Source organism: Schistocerca serialis, chromosome 10 (assembly GCF_023864345.2).
Source record: "Schistocerca serialis cubense isolate TAMUIC-IGC-003099 chromosome 10, iqSchSeri2.2, whole genome shotgun sequence".
Classification (NCBI taxonomy): domain Eukaryota; kingdom Metazoa; phylum Arthropoda; class Insecta; order Orthoptera; family Acrididae; genus Schistocerca; species Schistocerca serialis.
In genome coordinates this window covers 72,572,670-72,595,573 of record NC_064647.1, presented here as the reverse complement: position 1 = coordinate 72,595,573, position 22,904 = coordinate 72,572,670, and the positions used below count along the sequence as shown (strand labels likewise).

The following is a 22,904-nucleotide window of genomic DNA, read 5'->3' as shown; positions in this document are numbered from 1 at the left end:
GACAAAATATCAGTTGATTTTGGATAAAAGGAATTGTTAGATGCTGGTTAGCTTGAGTGAAGGATTTTACATGTTAAGCATACCACAAAATATGTGTATGGCAAAAACACATTTCATTGCAGCTGTTCCTCAAGGTCCCATATCAGAGGCAATAATTGAATTCGTGCTTCTCCATTCAGGTATTGCTTATTGAAGTCCAAGAACTAATGACACAGCTGCGTGCTCAGAAACGATTACAGCTATCTTAGCAGCATAATGAATGGTGCAGAAAATGTCTGCATACAATCTGAAGTTGTATTTGTTTATATCCATGCATTGACCATGTATCTATTTTTATAACTACCTGTATCTGTCCAACTATTGAAATCCTATGGCATGTGAGACAATGGTGTGAATTGCTATTATATTTACGTTGACTTTGCTATCTTTGGTTTCCCTATTACGGATGTAAGTAGTTGATTGATTGTATGTTAAAATATGTTCATCTCACCATTTTGGCTGTAATGATATTTCCTAATGTAACACAAATATTTCAATTGCAGTGCGAGAGAGACACAAAAATACTTCCTGAATAGAGAGGTGCCAATTTTCGCGAGGTATGGTATACTCATGTTTGATATAATTAAATCTCTTCTTGTCCGCCGAATACTTATACTTGATGCTGTGCTGGTCTTCAAATGTAATTGTAGTGTGTCAACTGCCAAATAGAATTTTCTGTTGATAAACTGTCTCAAATTAATATCAGCAACTTTTATGTCTTTACAGTGCACTCAGCGAGACAGGTCCACATCCTGTGGACCTTTATCCCACATCCACCTTGAATCTATGGGCACCAGTATTCCACGGGTAGAGTATAATTGTGTTCAATGCATCATTGATAGTTGCTCATCTAACAGTACCCCTATTATTTCAGTAAAATAACTGAACTAGAAAGTGACATTTCAAGTTAGGCACTGATAATTCAGACATTGGGACTCAGGATGAGGTGTAAATGTGAAAGACCATTTTAACAAGCAACCCATATTTCAGAAGTGGGACATGAGATACAAAAGGAGACAGTTGTGACAGGCTAGTCATACCTCCAATTCTGCTCCACCACAGTGAGAAAGTGTTTGAGACTGATCTGTCTGAGATACCAGTGGGACTCATAAATTTAGTGCACGTTACCTCTTTGCACATCATTAATAATTTCTTACCTACACTGCATTTACAGTGTTTCTTGTGTCCTATGAAAAGCCTATAATCATCATTAACATGAATGAGGCAATGGATTGGAGACATTAGAATTCAGTAAATTGCGCTGTCTTCAAAAAATAGTTTTTTATGACTAAAACGGATGAGCAGTTTATTTATTTAGTCCTTCAAATCCTACATGTATAGAATATATAGAAGGATGTTGGACATGGTTAGTTATTTACAAGATAAAATACCGTTTGTATTGCAAACCTAAGGACTGGATATTGAAGTAATTTAGCAGAGATTCATACATACAACAAACATTACAGGCAACATATAATGTAGAATATTCATAATTCATCTTTATTTTTGTTGTTTGGCGTTCATGTATTCTGTCAGACCGTAAAAGCAATGAGGAATTAAACATGCCTTTACTTCAGCCTTAAAACTACAGAGTTTACTTGCTATTTAACATGGTTAGGTAGATTATTAAAAATGTTTCTGCCAGTATGCAGTGTGCCTTTTTGGCACAATGATGTTCTCACCTGTTTCATATGAAGGTCAGATTTTTACCTTGTATTGTGTGCATATATATCTTCATTTTTAATAATATATCTGGGGTCTATCAATATATTGTTTGATGAAAACTGATGTTTCATAGATAAAAATGCAAGGAAGAGGAAGAACTGACAGTTTTATGAATATGGGTCTGCATGATTTCGTATTGTTTACCTCTTCAATAATTCTTAATATTATTTTTTGCATCCTGAAAGGTTTAATATTTGTTGTTGCATTGCCCCAGAAGATTATGCCATATTTAATTACAGAATGCACATAGGAGTAGTATACATTTAACAAGCTGGCTTTACTGCAACAAATTTTTAAGATCAGTATCATGTAACAGGTTTTGCTTAGTTTTCTTTTCAAATATTCAATATGTACCTCCCATTTTGTGTTGTTCTGGAGCTAGAGTCCCAGAAATTTTGTGCTGTCAACACTTTCAAGAACTCTGTCCTTAAGTTCTATTTCTATGTTTGGGTGGTGTCTTCCTTTTACATTATAGAAGTTCAGTGCTACTATCTTTTCTTTGTTTATAATTAGCTTCTTCTAGCTGAGCCACTGTTCTACACTGTTCATTGTTTGAATAGCTGAGTATTTTAGTTTCTCTTCTGTTTTACCACTAATACGGAAGCTTGTATTGTCTGCAAATTGGAGGGTGATTTGGCAATACTTGTTGTACATACGATCATCGACATAGAGGAGAAACAGAATTGGTCCTAATACTGATCCTTGAGGGATGCCGTATTTCACATTTTCATATCCTGAACAGTAGTAGTTGATTTTGTTACGGTCAGAATATTGCGCTTCAACCACCTGTTTGCGACCACATAGGTATGTCTTGAGCCACTCATTGGATATACCTCTAATTCCTAATTGGCCAAGCTTCTGCAGTGGGGCATTATGGCCAATGACATCAAAAGCTTTGGATAAATCAAGACACATGCCTGTCACAAACTCACTTGCATCCAGTTTAGTATAGATTTCATTAAGAAATTCAAATACTGCACTTTCAGTTGAATAGCCTTTCCTGAAGCCTTACTGTGAAGGAGAGAGAATTTTATTTTTATTAAGAAATCAGACAATCTCTTAAAACAAAACAAAAAAAAAACAAAAAAATTCTAAGTTTTTGAAAATGCAGGCTGTAGGGCTATTGGTATGTAGTTTGAAACACATTCCGGATTTCCTTTTTTTTGGAGAGTGGTTTCAGTTTTGCTGTTTTTTAAGCATGAAGGGAAGGTTCCTGATGCCAGTGAGCTGTTGCACAAGTGTGTCAAGGGTTCAGCTAAGGCAAGACAGCATTTTTTAATAATTGCATCTGGTATTCCATCAATTCCACATGAGTACCCTGTTTTCAAGGTTTTTATAACTGTAAAATTTCTTCAGTATTTGTGGGTGAAAGGAACAAAGATGTAGACACATTTCTCACACTATTGCATGATGGAGGTGATATTTTATTGTGTTCTTCCAGTCCACTCATCAACTGTTAACTTACCTTTGCAAAATATTTGTTGAGGGTCCCTGCAATTTCTGTTGGTCAAGAAATCATTTGCCCTTCATAACAAAAGTTCATATTTTTATATTGTTTAGTTTCACTTGTTTGATTTTTTATAACTTCACATATAGCTTTAGATTTGTTTTTTGAATTTTCAATGTATTTGTCATTTGCCATTGTTTTAGCTTTCCTTACTACATTTTTGAGGATCCTCTTGTAATTCTTCAGGTACAAATGAAATTCATGAGGCATGTTCTGTGTCTTTGCTATATCGTGTAATCTTCTTTTCTCTGTACAAGAGATTCTAATACCTGTTGTAATCCATTTGTTCTTTTTGAAGTTAGGTTGACATTTTTGTTTTTTAATGGAAATGCAGCTTCAAAGTATAACATGAAGATTTTCATGAATTTTACAAACTTTTGTTAGTATTTTCACAAGTATACACTTAATACCAAGTTTCTTCACTTAGTCTCTGTGTAAAAAGGTTTATGTGTTTGTTAGTGAATTTCCTTGCTTCTTTTACAAGTTCTTCTTTCTCAGTTGTTTCACTTGGGGTGTGCAAAGCAAACTGTGCATAGTGATCACTGAAGCCAGTATTAAGATTTCCGGCACAGAAATTGTGATTTACATTTGTGTTTATTAATATCTGATCAATTGTTGAGCTAGTTGTTGGTGTAACTCTTGCAGGAGAGTCTATGGTGGCTTTTATGTTACATGTTTTCAGTAGGGTCATCAAGCTTTGCTGGTCTTTTGATATTTCTTGAAAATTAATATTAAAATCTCCACATATGATCACTGTTTTGTTGAAGTTTTTTGTAGTATTTAAAGCTGCTTCTAGTTGATGACAGATATCATTGAAGTTCCCATTCGGGCTCTTATATACACAGATGATTATTGATTTTAATGCAGAGTATTCAACTGCGGATACTTCAAAAACTTTTTCCTCAGCTAACAGTTAAATGGGTTTTATGTTACAATAGTCAATGCCACTTTTAACAAATTTACATGACCTTCCATGACTGGATGTAATTCTAGAGGATGATGATGATGATGATGATGATGATGATGATGATGATGATGAAAGATTGAAGTCTGCAAGTTTTGTGACTGACATTGCATCTTTAGGCAGCCAGTGTTCAGTTATACACATTACAGAAGTGTTTTGTAGCTCATCCGTACATATAATTTCAACTTCACTTAATTTGTTTAGCAATGATCGGACATTTTGATGAATCGGCATGAAATTAAAGGATTTGTTAGGCTTTGGCATATTTAATTGATCACTTACTTTTACCTTGTCAATATTCATTGTGGTGTGCTGGAAGTACTGCTTTCCTTTTCCCGACTGCACCTATTCTTTTACTATCATCTGCAACAGAGTTTTCTTCTGTGTCTGGCTCCCCTGGTAGTCGTTCAGCTGCTGATCCTACTGTTGATAATATTGCTGCTGGTGTTAAGAGCTGGGTCTGCAATTGGTAGAGCTGTTGCTGCACCTTTTTAGTTCTTGTTTTGCTTTGTTGAGTGTTTTGTTTTTATATAAGTCATTTGACCCACAAATTAGCACAACAAAGTATTTGCAGTTTCATATTCGGCTCGGAAGTTAGTTTTATCACATGCACAATCTTTCTTATCTTGCACAGTTGATTGCTCACTGAATCTGCTTGTAAACACGATATTACGCTCATACAGCCCCCAGGGGCTCAGCATTCGTTTGCTGGGTACGGGCTTGGCGACCCCGGGGTCCTGAGCTGGGGACTGGTCAGCGCCGCCGGTCTCCTGTCACCTTAACCCCCGGACATGCTTCAGCGACCACCGTATGGTGTGGCGGTGGAATGTTGTGTGCTGCGGGGAATGGTAATCTTGGCTTGACCGCCTGGATTGCGAGGAAGGTAAACCTCTATAAAAACCCCTCAATCTTACGGTGTGCTGCGCGCTTATAAGATGCATGGCTGTTGGGGTGGAACAGTCGCTAGCGGGCAACCTCTGGGGCACCTGCCGCACCCCAGTTGTATACGGCTTACTCAGGCAAGCGGGGCTCTGTCTGAGCGGACCTTTAGTTCCCTAGCTGCTCGTGGGACCGCAATGGACCCTTCGACCTCTACATTTCCCCCTACCAGTGGATTGGGTGGGCCGCTGGTAGGCAAACACACCCCTTCGAAAAAGCGACTTCGTGCTTCGAGTCCTCCAGCTCCTGGTGTTGCTAGAGATTTATCAGACTGTTGTAACAGAGCACATGCTGAAAATCAGAATGTGTTTTTGATTATTAAACGGAAGGAGGGTAGCTTTGAGAGGGTTTCTCCCTTTTACATCCACAAGGGTCTTGAAGGAATTGCAGGTACACTGAAATCTGTTAAGCGACTGCGCAATGGTACTCTCTTAGTTGAGACTTCTAGTTCCCGTCAAGTCGCTTCTCTTCGGAAAGCACCCAGTCTCGGAGAGTACGCTATCGAGACCGAGCTCCACTCCACCCTCAACTATAGTAAGGGTGTTGTGACATGTAGGGACTTGGTGGATATCTCCACAGACGAGTTGAAATCTGAGTGGGCTGACGAAGGTATTGTTGACGTGCAGAATATTATGAGGCGAGTCGATGGGGACCTAGTAAAATCCGACTCGTTTATTCTCACGTTCAGTTGCCCGAGACTTCCAGAGCATGTTAAAGCAGGGTTCTTACGTTTGCCAGTACGGCCATATTTCCCCAACCCAATGCGCTGCTTTAAATGTCAGCGCTTTGGGCATACTACATTGGGGTGCAATGGGATAGCCACTTGCGGTAAATGTGGTCAGCCTGCCCATGAAGGAGCCGCTTGTTCATCGCCTGTGAAGTGCGTGAATTGCTTTGGGAGTCACCCTGTCTGGAGCCGGGTCTGCCCCATCTATCTCGAGGAACGGAAGATACAGGAGATCAAAACATCTAAGCGCATCCCCTATGGTGAGGCCAAGAAGCTCTTTAAGGCCATGCAACCTCCTGTGTTTCCTACATCTTTCGCTTCCGCCCTGAAAAAACCAGTACAAATGGCCACTGTTGCTACGCAAATGGAGGTTGCTAGTGTTAGCACTAATACCTGCGTTTGCCAGTGCACTTGTGCTGCTGCGGTTGTTTTGCAACCTGCAGCTCTCCCCGCAACGTCGGACAAGGCCGTGGTTGCTGACATTGGGGTACTTCCTGCCTCTTCCCCTATGGCGCCTTCTGCCCAGGCGAGTAAAGCTCCAACTGCTGACAAGGCTCTGCATTCTAAGCCCCCTAAGACCAAGACGCCGAAGGTGAAGATTTTGCCACCTGCGGAGACTGATCAGGGTCGGTCCGATGACGAGGCCATCGTACTGTCTGACATCTCCCGTGGGTCGTCATCGGAGCTGATGGACATTGATGTCGACCGGGGGCGCTCTTCTCGCCCCAGGAATAAATCTCCGGCCAGTACGGGCTCTCCTCCAAAACACAGAGGCAGGGTGAAAGTTCAGCCACCCTGATCACTGGCTCCCATCTTACAGTGGAACCTGAATGGGTTCAGGACGCATGTGGCCGAACAACAACTCCTTGTACGTGAGTTCCCTTTGTGCTTATGTCTCCAAGAGACACATTTTCGGGCCACTGATGCTCCTTCTTTACGGGGCTATACCGTCTATCGGAAAGATGATCTGACGGGGGAAAGGGCAAAGGGTGGTGTTGCGGTTTTTGTCCGTGACATGCACCCCTCATCTGAGCTCCCTCTCGTTACAGACTTGCAAGCAGTTGCAGTTGACCTTCTTGTGGGTCGGAGGCTCACAGTCTGTTCACTTTACTTACCTCCTCAGGATGCGATAGACTCTGAGGCTCTCTCAGACCTTATTGGCCAACTTCCCTGCCAACTTCCCTGCCCATTTCTTCTTCTGGGGGACTTCAATGCTTATAATGTCTTATGGGGCTCTTCGACTACTTGCCCCAGGGGTCGCATTCTGGAACGCCTCATGGTGTCTGAAGAACTGTGCATCCTCAACTCTGGTGCCCCCACTCATTTCTGTACTGCTTCTGGGTCGTCGTCAGCTATTGACCTCTCCTTTTGCTCTCCAGCACTAGCGGATTCTGCTCTATGGGAGGTTGATGCTGACCTCCATTCTAGTGACCACTTCCCCCTTTGGATTCGCCTCCTGGATGAGGCTATGGCATTTCCGGTACCGCCCCGGTGGCACCTCTGCAGGGCTGACTGGACACTTTTTAGCCACCTGGCCGTTTTGGAACACTGTGACAGCGTCCATGAATGGGTAGACCATGTTACAGCTGTGATATCCCATGCTGCTGAATTGTCAATCCCACGGTCATCCGGTCATCCCAAGAGGCGCCCTGTCCCTTGGTGGACCCCTGAGTGCCGCTCAGCCATCCGAGCCCGCCGTGCCGCTCTGCGCCGCTTCAAGTGCCGTCCCACAGCTGACAATCTTGCAACCTTTCGGGTGGCAAGGGCTAAAGTGCGACGCGTGATTAAAGAGAGCAAACGACGGTCATGGCAATCGTTCTTGAACTCCATCTCCCGCTCCACTAGTTCTACGAAAGTATGGGAAGCCATCAGGAGGATTTCCGGGAAACTCGGCCAGCTACCTGTCACGGCCTTGCTGCATCAGGGAAGTCTCCTCGCGGCGCCGAGAGACATTGCCCAGACACTGGCCATGCATTTTGCGGAATCTACCGCCACTATTAACTGTGATCCAGATTTCTGCCGCTACCGCACTGCCATCGAGAGGGGTCACTTGGACTACCGGTCTCCTAATTCTGAACCCTACAACTGCCCCTTCACAATGTGGGAACTGGATTCGGCGCTGTCTGTGGCTCATGATACTGCGCCTGGTCATGATCAAATCCGGTATAGCATGCTGCGGCACTTGTTACTGCCTTCCAAGGAAGTTCTCCTGAATTGTTTTAATATGATATGGTTATCCGGCACGTACCCTGACTCGTGGAGGGAAGCGATTTTGATACCCCTCCTCAAACCAGGGAAGGACCGAACGCATCCCAGTAGTTATCGAAGTATCGCCTTGACGAGCTGTGTCGGGAAGACGTTGGAACGCATGGTCAATCGTCGCCTGGTTTGGCTGCTCGAGACCAGGCAGCTCCTTAGCCCCTATCAGTGTGGCTTTCGGAGATGGCGTTCCACTATAGACAACTTGACCCTGCTTGAGGCGGCCATCCAGCAGGCCTTCCTGCGTAACCATCATTGTCTAGGTGTATTCTTTGACATTCATAAGGCGTATGACACTACTTGGCGCCGCCATATCCTCAATCAACTCCATGAGTGGGGCTTTCGTGGCCGTCTCCCCATCTTCATTCGGTCCTTTCTTTCCCACCGCCTCTTTCGCTATAGGGTTGGTAATGTGCTATCTGATTTGTATGTGCAGGAGAATGGTGTTCCTCAGGGAAGCGTTTTAAGTGTCACCCTCTTTGCCGTCGCCATTAACAGTATCACGTCCACTATCCGGAGTCCTGCCCAATGCTCCTTGTTTGTGGACGATTTTGCTGTTTTCTGTTCTTCCTCCAGTCTTGTCACTGCTAGTCGACAGTTGCAGCTTACGATACAGCGATTAGAGGCATGGACTGCGAAGACGGGTTTTACCTTTTCTGCAGCCAAATGTGTGTGTGTTCATTTTAATCGTTTTCGACATCTTTTTACCTCCCCTGAATTGCGTCTGAGGGACACCATTCTTCCTTTTAGCGACACTGTGCGGTTCCTGGGCCTCACTTTTGATTCAAAGTTGTCGTGGTTGCCTCACCTTAAAGACCTCAAGGTGCGGGCCCTAAAGGCACTGAATATTTTGAAGTGTCTGAGCCATCGGTCCTGGGGAGCAGATCGGGCGCGCCTGCTGCAGTTTTATAGGGCTTTCGTCCGATCGCGGCTTGACTATGGTTGCACCGTGTATGGGTCAGCAAGGCCTTCGTATCTGAAGATACTTGACGCAGTACACCATGAGGGTATCAGGCTGGCCACTGGTGCCTTCCGTACCAGTCCCATCCCCAGCCTGTGTGCTGAGGCAGGGGAACCGCCGCTCGCCATCCGGCGGCAACTCCTCATGGTGCGACGGGTGTGTCAATTTCTTGCCTGTCCTACATCCCCTGCATACCCTACCGTTGCCCGACCGCCTATGGAACGTCTCTTTTCCAGTCGTCCCAGGGCAACGAGACCATTTGGGATTCGTGCCAAGCATTTGCTTGAGTCCCTTGGTGTGGAACGTGTGGCCCCCCAACGACAAGGTTTTACTCGCCTGCCTCCCTGGTTGCTCCAGAGGCCCTGCGTCCTTTTAGACTTGTCGGAGTACCGGAGGAGCTGCACTCCTGCGTTTGTTTTTACCGCCTTATTTTATGATATTTTAAACCAGCATCCCGACCATGTACCAGTATTTACGGATGGCTCTAAACAGGGGGACTCTGTTGGTTGTGCTGTTGTTTTCCCTGATCGAGTCGTCAAGTTAAGACTTCCTGCGGCGTTTACCATCTTTGATGCCGAATTGTTTGCGATCTTGCGGGCATTGGAGCAGATGAGATGTGTTCCCAGTCGTAAGTTCCTCCTCTGTTCTGACTCCCTGAGTGCCCTTCAGACCATGCAACACTTGTACCCAGCGGATACGGTCGTCCAGAACATCCATGATGCCCTCCTCCACCTGCAGCGGCAGGGGAAGGTGATTTCCTTCTGCTGGGTGCCGGGGCACATGGGTATTAGGGGAAACGAGTTGGCGGATGTGGCTGCCAAAGATGCATGTTCCCTCCCTCACGTTGTTGACTGTGCCGTCCCCCTCCATGCTGTTACCTCCCTCCTGCGTTTTCGCGTTACGCGTCAGTGGGAAGAGGAGTGGCTGGCAGTCGGTGAAAATAAGCTGCGTCTGGTCAAGGCCACCATGCGGCCATGGCGTACGTCCTACCAGTCATGCAGGCGGGATGAGGTTCTCCTCACTCGCCTCCGCATCGGTCACAGTCCCTTCACACATGGTTTTTTACTTCGGCGGGAGGATCCCCCAATCTGCAGTGCTTGTGGCGTCCAGATTACTGTCCGCCACATTTTAGTTGACTGTCTTTTATTCTCTGACCAGAGGGCGGTGGTTTCTTTGCCACCGGATTTGCCCTCTATTTTGAAAGACGACGCAACGTCTGTGTTTAAGGTTTTACGGTTTTGTGTCCTGTCCAATTTGTTGCCGCGGCTTTTAGGGAGAGGTTTTTAATGTGCTGTTGGATGACTGGCTCACCCAGATTTTAGGTAAGAGGTCAACCAGTCACGCCTACCTCCTTGTTTCCCTTCGGTTTCTGTCCTTTCCTTGTGTTTCCTTTCCTTTTCTAGTGCACTCCTTCTCCTCTTGTTTTGCCTCTGTATGTGAGGATTTGGCACTGCGTCAGGTCTGTGTCTTTTAGCTGTTGCCCTTGTTCGTTGTTCGTCTTAGTCCCTTCACTGCATGTGTTCCTGTTTTTATGTGTTTGGGCGCTGATGACCCCGCTGTTTAGCGCCCGTAAACCTCAAACACTCACACACACACACACACACACACACACACACACACACACACACACACACACACACGCTCATACAATAAGCTTCGTTGAGAATGAGGGACTTTGTTTTTCACTTTGCCTGGAATTTTGTGGTAACTGTGAGGCAAGTTTGATGTAGGTTCACACTTCCTGGATGCAAGTTTTTTTAGTTCGCTCATCAGAGTATTAATGGTTAGATGCAGACTACTTACACGATCATTTACCTTTCTGATTTCATCACTACAATTCGTGCACACGCTGTTTTGTTCGGTGTAATTTTCACTTTTTTCGCATGAACACTGTACATCGACACTAGCCGCCATCTTGCACAACCTGGTTACTAGTTTTATCAAAAAATTATAAGTGAGATAAAAAATAGACTAAAGAGTCCGGTCATTCTTAAAATCCGTCCTGCTTCGTTACAGACTGCATGATGGATGGCTAATTAAATGTTTTAGTACTGACGCTTGTGCAGTATGTGAGGATATACAGGGTGGCCGAAATAAATGTGGACTGGAAACTAAATCATGCTGACATGAAATACATTGACCTAGTCAATGAATGTTACATAGAACATGCCAGAAATTGGCACTGTTTTAAATAAGCTACCAAACTAGTATCACAAAACTTTCGTAAGGATGGTTTTATTTTTGACAGCCTTTAGCCTAGTAATAGTCTTGCAATCACCTGCTGTCATATTCTGCTCTATATAGTGTGCTGCTATGGCAGACTGTATACTGCACCAGACTGTTGCCAGTAAGTGTGCCACAGTAAATAGAATTAGCTGAGTGTGTATCCTCCAAATTCAAATGGCACAGAATACTCACCCAAACATGTTAGTGCTATCTTTTCCACATGTTATACATATCAAAAATTAATCTGTAATTTGCTTCAGCCATATCCTGTCACCCAGGATGATGGAATTATATAAAAAGTGAAAGATAAGATATAGTTATTGGTAGTTACTGATTTGACGGCAGTTGAACTAACAAGTGTAATGTTGCAGGTAAAATGTGGCATCTGTCGGTGTAAAATGGATTTTGGATTCTCCACCCACACTGAAGCAGAGAGGATGTGGATGAATCTGTCATGAGGGATTTTTGCCACATTCTCTAGTGCGCACGTGAAAGGGAATTACTGACAAAGGATGTTAATCCTGAACACACAATGGTAAGAATTAAATCAATATGACCTTGATTTTTATGCATGATTAGTAGTAACATTTGTCTTTCAAATAATGATACTCGACACATCATGACTAAATGTAGTTCAGGATTACAGTTACATGAATATATAAATAAAAGAAGTGATTCTCTGTATGTTACATAATGTTTAGCTTCCAGGTACTGTTACATACTGGATTAAAGATTTACTTCGAAAACAGCCATATTTGGTTTCATCTGTGTGTACAATGGCAGATTACTTTGTAGGAAGCATGTTGTGTTTATGGATTCTGTTGGTCAATTTTAGCAGATTTGCTTCAGCTTGATTACAATTTTCCATTGTGTTAAAATCATAAGTATGTGTTTAATAATGCAGCACACTTAGTTTTTACTTAAATATTGATTTCCTTTCATTGCAGTGATCATACTGTTTAGTCTTTAGTAAAATTGCACTTAGGTTGTTGGTGGCTTTAGCATTGTTTACTGACGTTAGTAACAACTCTCTTGACAAACAATGAGAACTGAATCTGATGAGTCAGGAGTTAGTTGTCAGTAGCCCACCTGAATGCTCATACCTATATTTAATAGTTTGTCAGTAAAGTTAGCTGGCTTTTGTTCCATTAGATCAGAATTTGACTAAGTTGTCAGAATTTGAGACAAAATCAGAAATAAGAAACAGTACGTTATTGCAATGATGAACATCTCTCTCCAGCTACACTACCTGTCAAGCTATTAGAACTCTCACATTTTCTTGTTGGCTGTGGGCACCTCAACCAGTGTTACATTCAAACCTAACATAGGCCTTGGGCTATGCTACAGGTCGGTCTATCAGCAGTTTTGTCATTAAGGAAGTACGTAAAACAGTAACCAGATTTGCAATTCATAACCATACAACCAAAAATTACTCTGGTACTCTGCATATCAAAAACAAATGTAATTAATTTGTGCGTTCCACTGAAGGAAGCCATTAAATTCAGTGATTCTCATTGGCTCTTGAATACAATCACCTGTTTGGCTGTGACCAACATTCACAATTTGCCAACATCTGCACACAATTCGGGAGCTGCTGACACTGAAAGTGCCCTTTAGCATAATGTTTGGTTCCATAAATCTGTCTGTAAGAATATTTAAGAAGTCATATTTTAGTATATCTTACAGCTTTCTTTTTTAGCTTCACTTATGTTTGTATGTGTGTTGTGAATTAAGTAGCCCATGGTGCGCTGTTAGTAGTGTCCATGTGTATGCTGTAGTGTTGTTGAACTTGTAGAACTTGTAGCGACGCTGCCGCGCATTAATTAAAGCTCGCCGGTGTGTGTGTGTGTGTGTGTGTGTGTGTGTGTGTGTGTGTGTGTGCGTGCAGTGCAGTGCAGTGCAGTGCAGTGCAGTCGTAATTACTGTACACGACGTTTGCGTAGTTCCGCGCCCAGCGTCTAGAGGCACTGTGTTCTCTAGCTTTTATATACGTTCTGTTTATTATTATTATTCCTTGTTTTTTTAGTTAATTGGTAGTTACGTGCCTCCTGGCTTGTGTGGACAAGTACTTGTTTTCTCTCTAAAAACTACGGAAGTTTTCCCAGGATTAAGGATCCTTCTGTAGAGGCCGGAAGCAAATTTTGTAACTTCAATCAGTCCATGCATGCTGGGTGTTGCCATATACGCGCTCGCAATAAAGTTATTGTTGCTGAACTGAAGGTCTTTATTCTTCTGAATCATGTTAAGCAAAGGTCGGACAGCCACCAATTAAGCTGAACCCGACAAATTCAATTCATGGCAGATGTTGTTTATTATTGTCCCATCTCGAGTACATATCCATAACCACACCCTGGAATTATTTTAGCTCCAAAGAATTTTTCAAATAGTTTTCCTATCATGTATTTTCTTACGTGTGGATTTGTTAATATTTTATAAAAGATAAATATTATTGAAGTGACTGTTCCCAGTTTCATATTTTGAGAATGTTTTGTTTGTAAGTTGACTGTTAAACTGTAATTACAAGAGGTGAAGCATTTCCACCTACTTTGATCCACATCATTTGAATGTAACAAAAGAAAAGCAGTAGGTAAAGTACTTGCACACATTCTTCGGAAATTCCTGAAAAATGATTAAACTGATTCTTGTGTTACAATGTTGATTGAGCTAATATACACAAGCAGAATGTTGCTTTGATATAATTGGTGTACATTTTAATTGTCCATCATTAATTTCCGGACGTCAATTTGATGTACTGACTCAATCCATGACTTGGAGATTCGCTCTTCCTTTTCGTCGTACAGAACCAGATGTGTAGGACGAGGAATGAAAGAAATTCAAAATTATTATGGAAAGGATAGATTGCTATTCATTATAAAGATGACATCCTGATTTCCAGGTAGGCATGATGAAAAGACTATTATATATAAGCTTTGAGTCAAAGCATTCATCAGAAAAGAGAAATGTGCACTCATTCACCAAAGTAGACGAGTGTACACGATTGCTACCTCTGAACTTTTTTTTGCAGTAGACTCTCTCATACTAGCTGTTTGCGAAAGGATTTTTAGACTTCGTATTCTAGAAATGAAATGGAGCAAAGAGGCATTAAGTGTCCTAAAACAGACATACAGTGAGGAAAGGTGTATGCATGACCCACTGTATCCTAATAAGGTAGTAGAAAATAATTTCTTCCCGAGTAATATATGTGTAAAGTTTTATGGTGATTTTTGATTTGTATCGTAATACCTTATCTTATGAAAGCTCATATTTGATTTGACTGCATCTCGTCCTTTATTTCAGCATGCCAGGAAAAAGAAACTGGCAGTGAAAGGGAGAAAGTCCTTGCAGTTTCACTTAGTGTGACAGATGACTGCGAAACTGAGTAGCACCCACACAGACTTTTGAAATGGTGTGCTGTGCTATTCTGTGGGTAAAAGCCAGATTCTTGAGATTGCCCAGTCGCCAGTAAACATAATGTTAAATCCAGCCTGCAACGTAACAGGGCATTTACCGGTATTTTATTTGTGATTTAGGTTGGTAAAATCACGAAATGTATAAACATATGGATTAATTCTTATTTTCGAGAATGTGAGACAGCCTTCATCGTGACTGTCACACCTGCTAATTCCATCTTCTATTATAGACAGCAACTTCTCAAAACAGGCCATGTCCATCCTCACGAAGCCCCGAAATTCGCGCAGATCTTAGACCCTCAGTTCTTTCCTAAGCAGTGAATATAATCCCCTGCCTTTGTCCCTTCCTTAAAGCCAGCTTCCAAGTTGATGACATCTGGATTTTTATTTTTGTCGTTCTGCCCTCATCTGAAGATTTACTGTCACTCCCGGGGCAAAGGGCAATAGCTCCAAATGCAGATGGGTACTCCATGTGCAAAATGTTGTATAAATACATATACCCGTGCAACCGAGTGTCGTAATATAAAACTAACTGTTTAGTCTTTAATTCAGAACAGTAGTAACCTACATAAGAGAATAAGTTACTTGATAAATAATGATATTCATTTTCTTACGAATAATTCAAACGGATGGCATTCCAATATGTCACACAGTCCACCTTTGTTTCATGCAGTAGAACGAATGACTAAAAGAGATAAGACAGTTCTGTTCATGTTCCATGTGTTACCATTGTTCACTGTGCATGCATGCCAGGTATATCCCACATGGATGGTGTAATGGGTCTTTGTGAACCTGCCGGTAGTTACAGAAATGAACGCATGGGGCGCTGGTGCACAGGTCTGCGGTTTAGGCACATTGTGGAATAGGAACTTGAGACTGTCTTTTCTGAAGAAGGTTTGGCTGAAAGCTGATACGTCAGTCTTTCCATCATGTCTATCTGGATATCAATGGTTCGTCTTCACAGAGAGTACCAATGTATCCTTTCCATAATAATGTTTATATTCTGACCTAGAATTTCCGCTGTTTAAATAAATTAAAAATTTGAACAGATACTTGTAATACAGCTGTTGACTTTTCTTTCCACACATCATTATTTTCCATCGATAATTTATACCAGCCCCTTTTCCCAGTACACAGTCAAGGAGAATATCTAGTAGTATATGTTGTGGCACACACAATGGCCACTGAATAGTCAAGAAATATGCCACAAACCTAGTGCCTTAGTTACAAAAACTAGACAGACAGCTGTTGTTCTGGTAGATCTAAAATTCCTAAACCCATGCTGGGCATATTTCACCTATAAAATTAACTATTGGCTTCAGTTACATTCTATTGTTTCAGATAATGTTGGTGTAATAGTTGTTGGTCTGTAATTTCCTGTATCTTCCTGACTGCCGTCTTTGTGTACTAGTATCACTTGACATTGTCCTCTTAAACGTAATGTGAATATTCCTTCTTCCATAGCTAAGATAAGAAGAGCTGTAGGCTTTGCTAGCCACTGCAGACAGCTTTTAAATAGTTGAGTAGACATATTGTTTAGTCCCTCGTAGATTGTCTTTAAACTGTGTTCTATTTTTACTGAGTCAGATGATGAATAAACATGGTCTTGTGAGTACTTTGTGTGCATTTTGTGACAGTAGACTTTTACATAATTAATTGGTTAACATGTTACTGGGAGTCCATGATTTTATTCCCATTATTCTTGATGGTTAAGTTCCCATTGTTCCTTGTGTCTACTCTTTCTTTGAGGATCTATACAGTCTCTGATATTAGTGGAACCCATTTTGTTCTGATTCAGTTTGGTTTCTTTGAACACTTTATTGGATGATCTCTTCTTGCCGCTATAGGTATCACAATTTACTTGTTTCATCTGACAAGTGTTAAATGTAGTTTTTAGTTATTCCCTCTTCCTTATTATGTGTGTTGTGTTCTAGTGTGTGCTTTATTTACCATTATTATTTCTGCTTACCACTGGACCTGCAAGATTTATGTTGTAGGCCAATGTTGTGCAATCTGATTGTCATCCTTTGTTTCGTATTAAATAATCTTTGTAGTTTGCCTAGGCTTGCTGGTTTTGTCGCAATTCATTAAAGCTGTTGTGTAGCATTTGTGTCTTGTCTGGTGCTTCAGTAATATCCCATAACAATCTGCAGTGGCTCTATTTAAGACCTGTAACTCGACTGTAAAGTGGTAAATTGATAATTACATGATCTGTGTCTCTGTAATTTCACTGCACCTTGTAGGGCTGTTTCAGTACCACAGTTGTCTTTCAGTGAGTTCATGTCTAGATCACCTGCTGCCATTATGCAAGAGAATTCACTGACAGTCCAGTGTGAAAACAGTTCTAGCTCTTTCAGAAACCCTAGCCCTGATGTCAAACACTTTTCTCTTTTCAGCATTGTCAGTATTGCTGCTAATTCAAATTATTACATTTCTTTTCACTTGTCCACCGACTATGGAATGCAATTCCTCCTTTCATGTGCTGCAGCCCCTCCACACTTCTATTCATGCCTACAGAACCCCCCAGGGGGTCCACAACTCTTTTGTGGATACGTGCGTAGCGAGCACCGGACCCCGAGCTAATGTGGCCCTCTTTCCTTTCTGGGCTGCATACCTTCCCTTTCCGCATCCTTCCCTCTCCCCCACCTTCGCCCCTCCTCCCCTCACCTCTGGCTCTTTCCTTCCCTTTCTCCCCCTCTGGGAGTATGGTTTGTGCCTACGTCCGGAGACGGACGCTCGTAAATGTACCACATTCCTCGCCTTCTGTACTTGTGTATCTTCATCCTTCCTTTGTCAGTCTCTTTTCCTTACCTCTTCTCTTTACCCTTTTCTCCGCTGCGGCGTTTGAGACCTCTCCTCTTTCCTTTCTCTTTCTTTGTTTTTCCCTTTCTCTTTCTTCCTCCCTGTGCGTGTCTGAAGGCCGACCCACGCATTTTTGTGCGTAGCCGGTGACAGGGTAACGCGTAATTCCCCGCCCCGGGTAGACAGGTAGGACACATACGTACCCCCTGGTAATGGCCAGGCCCAGGGAGGGGTGATTACCCGAGCTGATACCTTCTGAAAGTGCCGATTGGTCCCTCCGTCCATTTGTCGGGAGGTGTGACCTGAGGTGTGAACAATCACCTAAGGCGGGAGTGCCCTCAGAGAAGGCCCCCACAAGGGAGGAGCGCGCCATTGGAGACGCCGGTAATCATGGGGAATTCTTCCGCAATGGTTTCCTCACCTTCCACTATGTCTGCTCACAAGCGTAAGTTCACTTAGTCTCAGCCACAGACAGTTCTTCCATCGTTACCACAGTTTCTTGTTGTTTCTCGGTCTGACGAAGGTCACAACTTCTCCACGGTCAACCCTTTCATTATTCAGAAAGGTGTCGACGCAATTGCAGGTCCTCTAGTGTCTTGTTCCTGATTACGGAATGGCACCTTGTTGTTAGAAACAGTCAGTGCCCTCCAGGCACATAAATTGCTGCGTACTTCACTGCTCCACACCTTCCCTGTCCGGAAGCGCACCGCACTTCAAATTCGTCACGTGGGGTTGTTTATACACACTCCCTCAACAGATTGTCCGATGAGGAAATTCAACACCACCTGTCTGACCAGGGCATAACGGCTGTTCATAGTCATGAAAAGGGTTGACACAAACATCATTCCAACCCGTACTGTCTTCTTGACATTTGACAAAGTTCAACTCCCATCGAAAATCAAAGCAGGCTATGAGATAATTTCCGTTCGCCCTTACGTCCCAAACCCTACGCATTGCTATCGGTGTCAGCGGTTCAATCACACCAGCCAGTCCTGTTCCAATCCGGCCAAATGTGTTACGTGTGGCAAGGATGCCCATGAGGGTGCTTGTCCACCTCCATCCCCTCGCTGCATCAACTGTATGGGTGACCACGCTGCTTCCTCTTGAGATTGCCCCATTTTTAAGGACGAAAAGCTCATCCAGGAAATAAGAATGAAGGAAAAGGTGTCAACCTTTGCTGCTCAAAAATTATTCGCCAGTCGACAGCCCACCGTGCCTCAGACAGGAAAATACAGCACTGTCCTTGCTTCTCCTCGGCCAACAAAGGAGGCGGCCACACAGACTTGCGACCTCACCTTTAGTGCCACGATAGTCAGATCGGCCAGCGCAAAGATCGCCCGTTCAACCTCACCACTTTCACCTGCCCTTTCTCTGGCTCACCCTTCGTCGGGTTCTGCTAAATCTCGAGCCCAAGTCAGACACCACGACTTCGAAAAAAGAGCATACTCGTGAAGATTTTTTACCTACCCCAACTTCACAACCATCAGTTCCTCCTTCATCTAAACATCATCCTTCCAAGAAGGCTACAAAGAAACCCAGTTCATCTCCTTCTCCGCGAAAGCGTGTCCCATCTACAGCACCACCTGGCGGAAATCGCCCTCGGCCGTCTTCTGTGTCGCCGAGGCGCACTGCTGGCGGCCGATCAACTGGCCGATCGCTGGTGGCTGAACAACCTATGGATCAGGATCTTCTGTCTCTGGCTGAATGCCATTCCATGCTGTCGGTCGCACGCTCTGAGCAGTTGTTGAGTTGACAGCAACCTTGGTCACATTCCTCCATTTTCTGTTCACCCTATGTCCATTATCCACTGGAATATCCGCGGCATTCAAGCCAATCGGGATGAATTGTCGATCCTCTTACGATCCTACTCGCCGGTCATCTTCTGTCTTCAGGAAACAAAGCTGTGTCCCCATGACTGCTTTGTTCTCCCTCATTTTCAGTCCGTCCGATATGATCTCCCCTCTGTTGAAGGCACTCCAGCCCATGGAGGACTCATGATTCTTCTCCATGATACTCTCCATTATCACCCAATCCATTTAAACACTTCCTTCCAAGCTGTCGCCGTCTGTCTTTCCCTTTCTGGATACACGTTCTCTCTTTGTACTGTATACATTCCATCGTCCACACCAATGGCACGAGCTGATCTCTTTCATCTTCTTGGTCAGCTTCCACCCCCCTATTTGCTGGTTGGGGACTTCAATGTCCACCACCCACTTTGGGGATCTCCACATCCTTGTCCACGTGACTCACTATTGCTAGACGTCTTCCACCAAGCGGATCTAGTTTGCCTCAACACTGGGGTTCCTACATTTTTGTCTGCCTCCACGACAAATTTATCTGATTTGGACCTTGCGATCGGTACTGTTCCACTAGCTCGGCGCTTCGAATGGTTCGCCCGTGATGATTCACACTCGAGTGACCACTTTCCATGTGTCCTTAGACTGCAGCCTCAACTGCCATATACACGCCCGCGACGCTGGAAGTTTGCCCAAGCCGATTGGACACTTTTTTCGTCTCTAGCGACATTCGACGACCGTCACTTTCCCAGCGTCGACGATGAGGTCACACATATTACCGACGTTATTCTTACAGCTGCGGAACGTTCAATACCACACACCTCCGAATTGCCCCGGCGCCCTCCAGTTCCTTGGTGGAACGAGGCATGCCATGACGCAATACATGAGCGGCGACGTGCTCTTCGCGTTTTCCGCCACCATCCTACTTTGGCGAACTGCATTTCCGTGTGCGATGCCGTCGCGTCATCCGTGATAGTAAAAAGGCAAGCTGGGACTTCTTTACTAGCTCATTTAACACCTTCACTCCCTCCTCGCAAGTTTGGAGTCGGATTAGACGGTTAAATGGCATGCCTAGTTTCTCCCCGGTCTCTGGGCTCACTGTCGCGCATGATACGTTAGTGGACCCCGTCGCAATTTCTAACTCATTGGGTCAACACTTTGCTGAGATTTTGAGCTCTTCAAATTACCCGCCAGCCTTTCTCCCGAAGAAACGTGCAGCTGAAGTGCAACCTCTTGTTTTCCCCTTTCAAAATCGCGAAAGCTACAATACTGTTTTCTCCATGCGGGAACTCCAACATGCACTCTCTTCTTCTCGCTCCTCCGCCCCAGGACCGGATGGTATCCACGTCCAAATGTTGCTGCATTTATCAACCCATAGTCTGCGTTACCTCCTTCGCCTTTATTTTCGAATTTGGACCGACAGTACTTTTCCCAGATGATGGCGGGAAGCTATCGTCGTTCCTGTTCCGAAACCTGGAAAGGACAAACATCTCCCCTGTAGCTATCGCATTTCTCTCACGAGTAGTGTATGTAAGGTCTTGGAGCGTATGGTGAATTGCCGTTTAGCTTGGTGGCTGGAGTCCCACAGTCTTTTAACAACAACAACAATGTGGATTCCAAAAGCATCGTTCTGCAGTTGACCATCTTGCTCTCTCCACTTATATCATGGCCAATTTTCTCCGGAAACGCCAAACTGTAGCTATATTTTTTGATCTGGAGAGTGCATACGATACCTGTTGGAGGACAGGCATCCTCCGCACACTGTTCTCTTGGGGCTTTCGAGGTCGGCTGCCCCTTTTTCTTCGCGAAGTTATGGCAGAGCGCACATTTAGGGTGCGGGTGAACACTACTCTCTCCCGTACTTTCTCCCAAGAAAACGGGGTACCCCAGGGCTCCGTGCTGAGTGTTGTACTGTTTGCCATTGCCATAAATCCAATTATGGATTGTCTCCCTCCTGATGTCTCGGGCTCCCTCTTTTGGACGATTTTGCGATCTACTACAGCTCTCAACAGACCAGCCTTCTTGAACGACGTCTTCAAGGATGTCTCGATCGCCTCCACTCTTGGAGCATCGAAACCGGCTTCTGTTTTTCTCCCAGTAAGACCGTTTGGGTTAATTTTTGGCGATGTAAGGAGTTTCTTCCACCCTCCTTACATCTAGGACCTGTCAACCTTCCGTTTTCAGATGTCACTAAATTCTTGGGTCTTATGTTTGACAGAAAACTGTGCTGGTCCTCCCACGTTTCCTATCTTTCGGCTTGCTGTTTGTGATCCCTCAACACCCTCCATGTCCTGAATGGTACCTCCTGGGGAGCAGACCGAGTGGTCCTTCTCCGCCTCTATCGCGCCTTAGTGTGCTCGAAATTGGACTATGGAAGCATAGTTTACTCCTCTGCTTGGCCGTCTATTCTTAGTCGTCTCGACTCTATCCACCACTGTGGATTACGTTTAGTGTCTGGAGCTTTTTACACCAGCCCTGTGGAAAGCCTTTATGCTGAGACTGCTGAACCTCCGTTGTCCAATCGGCGAGCAGTCCTTCTGAGTCGTTATGCTAGCCATCTGTCTTCCATGCCTGCTAATCCGGCCCATGACATTTTTTTCGATGCCTCCTTGGATTTAGACTATGCAGGCCGCCCTTCCTCCCTACTACCACCGGGAGTCCGCTTCCGTCAACTGCTCCATTCTCTTTCCTTCCGCTTTCCTAAAACCTTCTTCACAGCTTGGGGTACAGCACCGCCTTGGCTCCGTCCCTGGACCTGCCTGCTCCGTGACCTTTGTCAATTTCCCAAGGAAGGTACCCCTTCACTTGTTTATCGTCTGGCATTTGCTGCTCTATGTGCACAAATGAAGGAAGCCACATTTATTTACACGGATGGCTCGAAAACATCGTTAGGTGCAGGGAGTGCCTATATTGTTGGCGACACCCCAAATAGATTTCGGCTTCCCGACCAGTGTTCGGTTTATACTGCGGAGCTTTACGCTGTTCTCCAGACTGTCCAATACATTCGTCGCCATCAACGGATACAGTATGTTATCTTTTCAGATTCTCTCAGCTCTCTCCTCAGTCTCCAAGCTCTCTACCCTGTCCACCCTCTGGTCCACCGGATTGAGGACTGCCTCCACTTGCCCCAATTGGGGGGTGTCTCTGTGGCATTCCTCTGGATCCCAGGACACATTGTTATCTGTGGAAATCAGGCGGCCGATACAGTGGCCAAGGCTGCAGTCTCTCTTCTGCAGCCAGTTATTCACATGAATCCCTTCGCCGATCTACGGAGTGTTTTATGTCGTTGTGTTACTCTTACGGCACGCACATTGGTCAACACTTCCCAATAATAAATTGCGGGACGTGAAAGCTCTTCCCTGTGCTTGGACCTCTTCCTTCCGAACGCGTCTTCGGGAGGAGGTAATTTTAACTAGACTCCGGATGGGGCACTGTCTTTTTAGCCATCAACATCTTTTAAATGGTGATCCTCCCCCACTCTGACCCCACTGCTCTCAGCTGTGGACGGTGAGACACCTTTTACTAGAGTGCCCCTATTTTACTCTGTTA

At 44.2% G+C, this 22,904-nt stretch overlaps 1 long non-coding RNA gene across 1 annotated transcript in view; it reads left to right on the top strand.

Moving 5' to 3' along the window:
* The first annotated feature begins 459 nt into the window (after positions 1–459).
* The window catches only part of LOC126424984 (uncharacterized), a 54,618-nt gene continuing 32,173 nt past the window's right edge, over positions 460–22,904 (top strand). Inside the window, exons 1-3 of the long non-coding RNA XR_007576240.1 lie at positions 460–596; positions 766–846; positions 11,719–11,882. This is a non-coding gene — a long non-coding RNA (uncharacterized LOC126424984). The remainder of the gene's footprint in view (positions 597–765; positions 847–11,718; positions 11,883–22,904) is intronic.